Here is a 12,992-nt window from a genome sequence, read left to right on the forward strand (position 1 = left end):
CAAAGAGATAGCACCTGGGCCAGCACCGCGACGTCCCGGTTCAGGATCAGGACGGAGTCTGCAGGTAACACGCCGAAGGAGAGGCCAGAGCGGGAGCAGCAGGACCAAGAGGCCGGGGCATCACGAAAGCCAGAGCGCAGCCGCGTGAGAGAACTGAGAGGAAGGAGTGGCATTTTAAACAGGATTTAGACTTTCCCTCTTGCTGACCTGAGACATCCAACAGCCAGTTCTCTACGCTGACTTGCTTAACGTTCGTAGCTTCTCTTTATTTACTTGAAACGTCACTGCCTGGGGAGAGATGCAAATGGAAATGCGTATTGCTTCTGAAAATGTTTTCCTTTGAGGCTTAGTGGGGAACTGACATGGTGCCAAAACACCCCTGCGCGGACTGCTTGTTGCTGGAAAGGGGGGAAGGCAACACTCACTGGAAGGCCTTGACTGTGATCAGCGTTACCATCACCGAGAGTGGGCAGCCAGACACGGGCTCCCCCTTCAGTGGCACAACAGGAACGCTGTGCTATTACTGAGGAAGGGGTCTTGTCCAAAATGGTTAACCTGAGTAGAATGAAGCCTTTCTGTTTGCCTTCCAGTTTATGGATAAATACAGGGTAAAGGAGCAAGTGAAGTATCTCTACAAGGAAACAGATAAAATCAGAAAGTGGAACACGTTACAGCACAACCATATTCAGTACACAGAACACAGTGTAACTGCCTGTGCAAAAAGTGAAGGTCCTATGGAAAGGGGTTGGGGGGCACAAGAAGGAATTATGTTTTATTAAGAGAGATTATACGAGACAGAATAATGCAACGTATAGTTCTTATTTGGATCCTGGTGTGTATACAAGAAAGCAGGTTTTGAGATCACTGGAAAATTTAACTATGAATTGATATTGGAGATACTGGGGAGTTGTTAATTTTGTTAGGCATGATAATAATCATGTGATTGTAAAGTAAAAGCTTAGTTTTAAAAAGGCATCCTGTAAAGAAGTCGTGGTACATATATATAATGGAATATTACTCAGCCATAAAAAGAATGAAATCACGCTATTTGCAACAACATGGATGGACCTAGAGATTATCATATTAAGTGAAGTAAGTCAGAGAAAGACAAATATCATATGATATTACTTATATGCAGAATCTAAAAAATATGATACAAATTCTATTTACACACTAAAACCAGACTCACAGATGTAAACAAACTATGGTTACCAAAGGGGAAAGAGTGGGGAGGGATAAATTAGGGATTGGAGATTAACAGACACATTAAAATAGATAAACAACAAAGGCCTACTGTACAGCACAGGGAACTATATTCAATTTCTTATAATAACATATAATGGAAAAGAAGCTGAAAAGAAAATATGTATGTATGCATATGTATAACTGAATCTCTTTGCTGTACATCTGAAACTAACACTGTAAATCAACTACACTTCAATAAAATTTTTTTTAAATGCTAAGTAAATCTCTAAAAAATGCATCCTGGAGTATTTTGAGGTGAATTACCATAATGTCTATAACTCACACTGTGATACTGTAGGAAAAATGAGAGGGATGTCTTTGTTTTACAGAGATAAACAACAGAATATGTAGGGGTAAATGGTACCTCTGTAGCTTACATTAAACAATTTCAACCCACTCCCGAGCAACTAACAAAGCAAACAGAGCAGAATCAGACATCACTAACGTTCACCAGTATCTGGTTGTCCCTCCTTTCTAATGCCTGGAGAATCACACCTCCCAACGTTCCTGGAGTTAATGCAGTCGTGGCCGGGTTAACAGATCTGGCAGATGGAATGTGAGCAGAAGTAATAACACGCTTCAGGGGGAAGGATTTAATCACCTGTATTGATTCTCCAGACTCCTCTCAATCTTGGCCACAGCAAACCCAGAGGCCTCTTGTTTTACTGTTGATATCATCACATTACAGACCCCCTGTCAACCTGGGCCCCCAAGTGATGCCTCGATGAAGCATAGCCCCCGATCTTCCCACCAACCTATGCTGAACGTATAGCAGAACATTGTGTTGCTTTAAAGGCCACTGTAAAGCCACTGGGGCTGTTTGTTACTAGAATATAATATAGCCTTTCCTGACTGATACAGTTAACAGGTATTAAAATTAAGTGATGGGTATGTTTTATTTTTCTCTCCAGTTTTCTGAATTTTTCTTACAATAAAAGGTCTAAAAAATGATTTTCTTTGAAAATGAGTGTCTATTATCACTGGGATTAGTTCAATGAGATTTTTGATTATTAACATCTTTTTTGTGAAGCTAGAACCAACTCCTTACTGTCAGAATAAAAATTTTGGAATATTGGAATGAGTTAGACTGCTTTCAAAATATATTCTGACTGACAAGAAGCAGAATCTTTGGATTTCGGTTTCCTTTCTTATAAAATGAATAGTTTTGACAAGACAGCCTCTAAGGTGCTTCCCATTTATGAAATGTAATGATGAAGCGATTTAGGTATTTAATAGCAATCATTTCTAAATAGATTTAAATATATATATGTACTCTATGTAGTGGAATGTAAATCTATTTCCTTTTTTCTGTGAACTTAAATTTCTTCCTTGATCATATTCACTTTGTCTCTTGTATGGCTGCATTGCTTAAAGAACACATTTTTAAGAAACATCGGGAGTGGAAAGCAAGGAAATTCTGTTTTGCCATCTCAAGGCATTAGCTGGAAGTAACAGACCAGGTGAGCAGCCAGTGCCTGCGAAGCGCCTCGGAGAGATTCAGTGCCAACGAGGAGAACTCAGTACCCGGTACACGGGCGATTATAGAGGCAGGCTATTTAAAGCTCTTATCCTTCAGAAGACAGCTGGAGCTATTTTAAATGTCCACATAAGGACTTTAGTGCTATTTTTAAGGCATTAAATGAAATACCTGAACAGAAAAAGCAATCAAGAGGGGAGTGAGGGAAATGTGAGCTGTCTTGATTGTGGTGGTGGTTTCACGGGTGCATACAGCTGTCAAAATTCATCAAATTGTTTACCTGGAATATGTGTAGCTTACTGTACAGGAATCTTACCACAATAAAGGTGTTAAGCATAAGTGAAAAATAAAATAAAATAAAATACCTCACCGGAATAATATACTTTAATAAGACCGTGTTGACAAAGGGTCAAAGGTTGGAAGCAAGCACTTCCCATGATGGGAGGTCCAGGCTCTACGTGGAGGGAGCTCACTGGGGCAACACCCTTGACCTCCCTCCCCTCCCCACTCTTTCCTTTGTTTCAGGGAAGAGAAGCGGCTCACATGATTGGTCATTTGGGGAGAAGACACTGAGGGTTTGTGGCTCAGCCCCTCCCTTTTCTGTCTCCCTGTCGGATCCACGTATCTGAGAAGTGTGCCTTCTCTGCTTCTCTGTGCCTTGAGCGTTAGGGCACCAGGTCCCCCCAGAGGTGGGAGCTAAACAGTGTACCGGTGATGGCAGTTGTCCAGCACTGACAATGACCGAGTGGGTAGGTCCGGTTCTCGATCCTGGCACTGGCAGGCCCATTTGGCTGCAGATGGAAAGCCACCCTTGCTAATCGCCCTGACAGTGATCAGAATATCAGAGGAAAACTCGAGATCACACAAACACGGATGTTGATTCCCTACCCTCTCCTCCATTTCTCAACAGGTTGGCGTCAGGGTATCACAGTGCAATGGACATTTTTGAATTGTTTGCTAATATTCAATGGTGCTATAGAAGCTGAGAACACAAGAGGAAAGAGGAAAGCTGTAAAACAGATAGGTAAGTATGACTGTAAGAAAAAGGTTTGGATAAGTAGTTAGTAAGTATGTAGAGTGGAAGACATATTGGCAAAATTCCTAAGATGTGTAGATAAAGATAAGTTCACAAGCAAAGCACGTGTGTGCTAAACACAGATAAAGGAGGAATGGAAAGACCAATAGAACCCTAAAATCCATGACCATAAATATTCACGAGGCACTAAATATTCACGAGGTTTTAATTCAACCGCTCCTCCTAGCCCTCTGTGTACCCAGCCTAAGAAATGTAACCTGCAGCTGCTCAGCAAGCTTACTGGCCATCAGCGACAGAGCCAGGCATCCATGTCCCATTGGCCACAGGCAGCTTCCCTGATTGCAACTCCTTACTCAAGCCTCAGTTCTGGTCCTCAACAACACCACGACAGGGACACTGATGCGGCAGAAGACATGAACATTGTGTAACCAGCATCCAGACCATGGCCCTCCCACCCAGAGTCTGTTAACTCACCCTATACCTTTCCCCTTCTTCTCCCTGCGTGTTTGAAATTGACTTAATGAATTCAGCGCTTGGAGCAGTTGCATTTGGCTGGTAAGACCATCTGTGCCGTGACCTCTGGGACCGCTTGGCTGGTGATGTCCAGTTGGCAATGAGCACAGAATGAATCTCAACTAAGTTAACAGGAAAACCAGGTCACAGTGGAGAAATGCTCTCAGAAATTCAAGCCATGTTTAAAAAGAAAAACTCCAGCCTAAGAGAACCTTGGAAAAAACTGACTCATGGTTGAGTGTAGAAAAGGCATTAAACAAGAGATCAGAGATAAATCCAAGTCAAGGGGAGGGTATAGCTCAGTGGTGGAGTGTGTGCTTAGCATGCCTGGGGTCCTGGGTTCAATCCTGGGTTCCTCCATCAAAAATAGTAAGTAAATAAATCAACCTAATTACTTCCCCCAAAATAAAGATATATAAAATAATAATAAAGTTTTAAAAAGTCAGCCTCTGTATTAAAAAGGGAAAAAAAGAATCTACTTTTTTTAAAAAAAAATAAAAATAACGATAAAAATAAATGAAAAGAAAAAAGAAAGAAAGAAAGTCAGGTCAAAACTCAGTGAAGACCTGATCAAATCTACACAGGAAAAAAAAAACCCTAAAATCCCAAATCTAAGGAAATGGCATCACTGTTAGGGGGAGCTGTGACTAATACGCATAGGCTGAGGTGTGTGGCATAGATCAAGTTAAAGCTGCAACTGCCCACCCCGGGAGCTGAGCCTGGAGGGCTCTGACATCCGACCTCCCAACTCCGCACATAGTGTATAAAGGGGAACACTATGATTGAGCAAAATAGCTTCTCCAAAACCCGACAGTACTGCTCACGGTGGTGTCATTCATCACAGAAACGAGGAACTTATACCAGACACGACTTAAATGAATAAAGAATCTAGTCAAATATTAAAAAGAAACATGATGAACTAGTGGAGTGAAAGAAAAAACTACTCCAGGCCACTCCATCACTAGTTTTTGTTTTCTCAAAGATGTCTTATAATGGAATCACACCGTGTTTAACCACTTAAGTCAGGCTGCTTTTACTGGGCACAATACCTTTGAGATTGATCCCAGTTCTGTGTGTATCAATCGTGTGTTCCTTCTCACTGCTGAGCGGAATTCAAAAAAGCAACCAGCTCACAGACATAGAGAACAAACTAGTGGTTACCAATGGTGAGAGGGAAGAGGGGAGGGACAAGTTAGGAGCAGGAGGTTAAGATGTACAAACTTCTAAGCATAAAATAAATAAGCTACAAGGACGTATTGTACAGCACAGGGAACATAGCCAGTATGTTACAATATCTATAAATGGAACATAATCACTATGTTGTACACCTGATACTAATATTGCAAATAAACTCTACCTCAGTCAAAAAGATCTTAAAATTATATTCAAAGTGTAATCATTGTTGCTTTTAAAAATCGAAGGGATGGCATTTAAAAATCATGTGCAGATAGCGGAAGTGAAATAACCAAATGAAAATGATTGATACACTTATTTGAAGTTTACAAGAACCAGTCCTTTTATAAAGCAGAAGTTACTCTTTAACTTAGTTAAATACTTCTGTTTCTATTTTCCTCCATTAAAATATTTTTAAACAATAATTTATCCAACCCATAAGACCAACGGAGGAAATTTAGAAAGTTTGAAATAATAAGGTTAGAGATAAGAGATACAGCTATTTTTGAAGCCAACTTTGCAAAACTAATATAATTTGCCCAAGGGTTCATGTAAAGTGAGACTATCCTTCATGCCATTTTAAGTAAAATTTATAGTGGTTTGTTTTATTTTTTAGATTCCACATATAAGTGATAACAGACAGTATTTATCTATCTCTGTGTGACTTATTTTCCCAAACGTGATACCCTCCAGGTCCATCCATGTTGTTGCAAATGGAAAAATTTCATTATTTTATGGCTGAGTAGTATTCTATAGCTGAGTATACATTCCACACACACACACCCCATATCATTATCATTCACCTCTTGATGGACACTTAGGTTGCTTCCATATTTGGCTATTGTAAATTTCTGCATTTACAGACCAACATTTAGGGCTTACTTAACCTATGTTTAATAGTATTGACTTTAAAATAATTTTTTCCCCTGCATTTTGGTTTACCTAGTTAGAGGAGATGGCCTATGCGTTCTAGCAACCCGCTCCCTCTGGTCACCACGGCTCTGTGCTCTAGGGCTGTTCCCTATGTGGGCTGCACGGGTCCTTGTGTGGAGGCTGCTGGCTGCTGGTTTGCAGGGGTGGGTCACGAGGCGGCTGCCTTTGGGACCCTAGGAGGCCCCAGGGCTAGTGCTGGCTCAGTATTGGGTGGATTCAGGGTCCAGGAGATGCCAGCACTGGTGCCTTCCCACCAGTGGGCAAAGCCAAGTCCTGCAGTCTGGCTGCAGGGCCCAGCGAGTCCCAAGGCTGGTGCTGGCCTGCTGGTGCGTGGCCTGGGTCACTGTGGGGCTGCAGTTGTCCTGGGGCTGCTGTCCACCTGGTGGTGAGGCTGGTCCCAAGGCTCCCTGGTGAGCATGACCAAGGCCCAGGGGCTTCTGGTGCTGGCGGATGGGCAGCGTCCTGGTGTCTCTGGCTTGCAGGGCCCTTGAGGCCCCAGGTCGGGGGACTGCGCACTAGTGTGCGGGGCCAGGTCCTGGGGCAGCTGTGGGCTCAGGAGGCCTTAAGGCAGCCTATCTGCTTGTGAGGGATTGTCCCTGCTAAGTTAGTTCCTTGGCCTCAGGCATCCCAGTACTGGTGCCTACAGGCTGGTGGGCAGGGGTGGGGCTGGGTCCTAAATGGCGCTTGCCAGCACCAGTGTCCACGTCGCAGAACCAAGCTGAGCTCCCCAAAATGGCTTCCTCCAGTGTCCATGTCCCCAAGATAAGCTCTGGTCACCGCCTGCCCATCCAGGAGACTTTCAAAGATCAGCCGGTGGATCTTATCCAGGCCCCTTCCAAATTCCTGCTTCTGCCCTGGGTCCCAGAGCATGTGAGATTTTGTGTGCCCTTTAAGAATAGGGTGCTTCCCACAGCCCTCTGCTCTCCCAAAGTTAGCACACTGCTCTTCAAAGCCAAACATTCTGGGGACTCACCCTCCTGAGATAGGACCCCTGGGTCGGGGAGCCCGATGTGGGGTTCAGACCCCTTTGGGTCCTTTGGGAAGCACCTCTACAGCTGTAATTTTTCTCCCATTTGTGGGTCACCCTCCCCGGGGGTATGGGTCTTGACTAAACCTTAACTCCGCCCCTCCTGCCCAGCTCGGTTGTGGTTCCTTCTTTACATATTTAGCTGTAGATCTTTCCTGGTAGGCTCTGGTCTTTCTCATTGATAGCTGTCCTGTAAACAGATGTAATTTTGGTGTGCCCATGAGAGGAGGTGAGCTCAGGGTCTTTCTACTCTGCCACCTTGGGAACTCGCCCAAGTTTTGAGATCTTTAACTGACTCTAAGACCTCTGAGAATAATGCCAAGTTAATGAATAACACTGTCACCGGAGATCTTTGGTGATTAAAACGCATAAATATAAACGGATTACAAAAATGACTGATCACTCTAGAATGCATATCTGCTTTTTGCAAAGCTCCAGTTAAGACAGTAAATTTATGTGAGATATAGTGCCTTGTATATAACATTCATAAGGTAAATTTATTTTATTTATTATTTTTAATGGAAATATTGGGGATTGAACCCAGGGCCTTGTGCATGCCAAGCACGCACTCTACCACTGAGCTACACCCTCCCTCAGTTTTAAAAAGCTGACGTGCAAAAGTTTAAGTTTTTAGCTAACTACATATATGTATTTAAACCAAAATTCATATGAAATGTTTTAAACTGAAAAAGCTTATGAATAATAAAAGAGCAAATAGTTCAGATAAAAATCATTTTGATATTTATATGAATATACACTCTACTCTTCAAAGAAAAAGGAAACAATTTTGTTTTCTGTCTTCTGTGGAGGACAGAACCCCACAGCTAACTGTTCTCTCTCAAGGAGTCAGCTTTCTGACAGTGTTCTCTTTATAGCTTTGCATTAATTTCTTGAATCATTTTTAACAAAAATCTCTCATTTTTAAAAAGCTAAATTTTCTTACTACTATACTGAATCTAAACCTTGCTTTCCTGGCTTAGTAATTTCCTGTCTTAAAAACAATGATATATGTTCATATCCTGATGTGATTAAATGTTGGGCAACTCTCTTTTGATATTTCCTTCCATTAATCTAGGTCCACACTTACAACAAAACTGTAGATCAAAAAAGAGAAAATAGACTAATTATGTAGTGGTAGAATGTTATCAGTATGTATATACACATATACATATAAAATGTATCAAAATGCGTAATGACTGAGGCAAAATTGTTCAAAATCGATGTTTGTTTTTAGATACAAAACCCTGGTAATTTGGTGGCAACTGTAACACATACTTCATGAAAGGGATCAGAGGCCCTGGACATTTGTCAATATCGTCATTGATCTTACATTTCTTCTCTCTGGATCATTCTTGGCTAAACGTACCCAAATAGGGGATTCCACTCTCCTCCATTCTGAATTAAATACCATCAACTAATCAGCGCTATTCGTTACTCTCACCCACAGGTGATTTCATAAACTATAGATCAGAAAATGAAATTCCTACAAGTAGCAAAAAAGAAAAAAAGCCTCAACAAAAAAATTGTACCAAATACCAGACTTCCCAAGGGACAAAATTTGGATTTCTAGGACTCTTTCTATATAGAAAGGGATGACATGCATCTTATGCTTTTTTTTTTTTTTTTTAAGCTTCTTAGGTAATTCTAATGTTTAGCTAGGGCTGAGAACTACTGATGTAAGGTATGAACTGCCCATCAGTTTTGCACACTCACCCAATATTGAGACTAGAAAGCCATTCTTAATATTAATGATCTAAGTGGTGTTCTCATCTGCTTGGAGCTCTTGAACGTGGAGCCCACGTGCACCTGGGTCCTGGAGCCCTGTGCTCTGCTTACATACATGTAGAGATAATTAGCTGTTGCATTTTCTAGCAGCAGAGTTTTAGCAGACCTTTTTGTGCAACTCAATTTTCTTATGAAAGATTACAGTATTAAACTCCTTTCAGAAGAGTATACTGACCATAGAATTTAAGTTTGTCAGACACATTTATAGGAACAAAAACCTGTGTTATTAAAACCAAAAAATCAAATAAAATTAAAATTTGTAACTGAAAAATAACTTAAAATGAGAAGTTTGCCCATGCTTGCCTGCCTGAAATGGTGGTTTTCATTCTATTTAAATGAGACTTAGAGAAGTCCTTTAACCTGAAATGGTGTCATTTAATTCATGGACCCCATTGAAGAACGAAGGGTTTAAAATATATGACTAAAGAAAATTCTAATTGAAAAGTCAAATTATGCGTCTTGAGATACTTCTAAGGTTAATCAGTAATTTGAGGAGGTTTGGACCTCGTTCTAAGTAACTTCATGGAAAGCTATACACTGTATTTTTATTTATTCAACAAAAAGAACGAATATTATCAAGAATCTAATTTGTATCAGGCCTTGTAGTGGACCTTGGGACACCACAGCCAACAAAACGTACAAGAGGCATTTCTGGATTTTGCAACGTGGCAGTAGTTAGGTGTTGATCCTGGGAGAACACAGAAAGGCCACAGACAGTCTTCGACACAGTTCCAAATTCAGTCCTGACCTACAGACTTGAAAAAGAAGAGCGCTCAGCCCCAACCATCAAAATCGGACGTGTGGCTCTCGATTACAAGTTCCCTAATCAAACTTCTGCCCCCGTGGGAGCACCTCAGTGGTGGGCTTGTTAAAAATACATGTTCTTACTTTCGTATTTACTCTGAAACAAAGTCGCCGGCTTGTTCTTTGGGGCTGAAAATGCCTTTTGACGCCAAAGGCCAGAAGATTCCAGGGCATTTGCTGGGTTCTGATGGATTGTCTGCCATGGGACTGACGTCAGTCCCAGCGGCTTCCAGCCTCTGCCCCCCACCCTTAGGATCGACACCCCAAAACACCTGATATTTGAAGGGAACGTCTTGATTGTTTTAAAAATAATTTGGGTGGCTGGTGTGATGTTTTTGAGTTCTCCTTCTCTTTCTCTTTCAAGATGATTAATTTATTATTTCTAAGAAAACTTTGATGTCTCCCTTTTCGCCCGGGTGACAACCACTACCATTTTCTTAGAAAAAAGTCAGAAGCTCCACGTTGGTGGGTACTCTGCGGCAGCCTCCTGGGTGGAGGCCATCCACAGATGTAACACATGAGTGACTAACTTGTGAGTGACTAACATGACGTGGGGAAACGCAGAAGGCCCCACGCTGTTCCTGGTTATCAGGGCTTGAAAGTCAAGAGTTACTCTTCCCACGTCTCCCAAGGCCCAATTTAACTCAACTAGGCTTTCTATGTTGGAGATACATCATTAATCAAGTGACTTCAGTTGAGATGACATGTGTGGTCTTTCTACAGGACACATCTAGAGTAACACTGCTGATCAAAATAAAGTCTGTCTCATTTTCTGAATTATTGATAAATTCAGTTGCTTGATATAAACCAAGTGTCCCAGGCAATGTGCTGCCCTTGGTGTGGCGATCAGCCAAAGGAAGTTTCACTGAGGGCTGAGATAAATACAGCACACTGACTTTTTCAACCTTGGTCCAAAATGAGACTATTCTCAACCCTCACTACAGGTTGACTAACTTTAAGTAATTAATGATTTGAAAATGTTTTGTGCTCTGCATGAGAGAAACTTTGTTTTGATAATAAAGATGCTGTAAATATATGCTTCTGTGTTTTGATTAAACTCTGAGTTAATAGTCTACAATTAAAAAAAAATCACACATACCACTAGAAATAGGGTTAAAATTTTTAAACATATAATTTGATGTGTGCATATACATATATACGTGTATGTTCACATATGCATATGCATGTGTATAAACATACACAAATAAAAGTTACAGGAAGAGGTGAAAATATAAGCAGAGGTCCTAATGTTGTTCTTCCTACCTCAGTGTATTCTGTCTTAGACATCATTGCTCAATGCTAAAATTACTGTATCTTAAAATTAATAATAATAATAGCTAACACTTACAGAATTTTTATAATATGCTCTTCCGTAGTAAGTGCTTTACATATACGTAGAGGGAAAATAATATTACTCCTCCCATTTTACATATCAAAGTCTATTTCTCAAGGACACACTGCTGATAAGAGGCATCACTGAGACTGAAATGTACATGGTTTGAATCCAGGGACCATGTTTTTAGTCACCATGCTGTTACCTGCAAAAGCAGCCTCAGTTTCGGCAATGTCTTTTTAATTTCACTTCAGTTTTTCTTCCCTTAAGTTAAAAAATTATCAAATAATAAATTTATATAATTTTAAAAAGCCCAAAAGTAAGGTGGGTACACAAGGAATAAGAATAGCCTCCCTTTTCTCCTAACCCTATTTCCTAGGTGCCTTGGTGAAAGATCTTAGGTGTTGTGTGTCGTGATATCAAACATAAGAAGTATTTTTTTTCTCGGAAATACAGTTGAGCCATTTTTGCCTCTTGTTTGGAGTTTTGCTCCTGGTGATGGCAAAGTAGCTCATATTGGACCAAATCTCTCGCGGATAACAATTGTAACCTCTGGACAAAAACAAACAACAATAACAAACCCCCACAAGATAAAAACTAACTGAAGGTACCGGAGAGGTAAGGACAGAAAGAAACTGGAGGGGAGTTCACACTTGGAAGAAAGATACGGTACTGGGTTATTGTCCCAATTCTATGGAGTTCTGCCTGAGGGCAAGCCTCAGCTTGCATGATGGATAAAACTCAGGAACCTGCACACCTACTGGCAGAGGAATCAGAGGAGGTAATTTGGGGCAACCACAAAAGCTGAAAAATAAGGGAAGAAATCTCAGAAAGGAGGGAGTTACAGAGCAGATGCCCAAAATTACCCATGTAAATGTTGCCCAAATCTCTGGCTAGCCCCTGAATGGTACGTGAGCACAGCAGACTCCAAGCAAGGCAGTCCCAAAGCTAAAAGAACTGGCAGGCGATCTCAGAGGCTGCCCCCTGCCGAAGCGGCAGAGTCTGTGTTCAGACAAATTAACCTCCTGCTAAAACGTAATCAACACTACTGAGAGGAATGATAGAACCCAGAGTCATTATAACACCATGATGTCCAGAACATAATCCAAAATTATTAGACACATGAACAAACAGAGAAATGTGACTGATACTAAAAGCAGTTCTTCTCAAACTTTATGGCCTGAGGATCTCTTTGTACTTTTTCAAATCACTGAGGACCCCAACAGGGGTTTATTATGTGTATTGTATCTATTGATATTTCCTTATTAAAAATTAAAGTTGACAACATTTTACAAAGTTTATTAACTCTTTTAAAAGAGTAGTAATAAACTCAGTACATGTCCACATAAGTAACATGTTTCCATTAAAAATAGCTGTATTTTCTAAAACAAAAGCAATTAATAAGAAGAGTGGCATTGTTTATATTTTCTTTCAAATCTCTGATGTCTGCATTGAAAGAAAAACAGCAAGATTCTCATATTTGCTTCTGCATTCATAGCTTTGGTCATTTATAAAATACTGGTTCATTAAATTATGAAGATATTTCAAATGTTGATGTATTTCATTGTTCAATATTTAAAAATCAGTCATTAATATCTTGACTGCTCTCGTAAGGCAAGTCTTTAAATATCAGGAAACTCATGATAGGAGATACAAGTTTTCAGAA

The sequence above is a fragment of the Camelus bactrianus genome, chromosome 31 (assembly GCF_048773025.1).
Source record: "Camelus bactrianus isolate YW-2024 breed Bactrian camel chromosome 31, ASM4877302v1, whole genome shotgun sequence".
Classification (NCBI taxonomy): Eukaryota; Metazoa; Chordata; class Mammalia; order Artiodactyla; family Camelidae; genus Camelus; species Camelus bactrianus.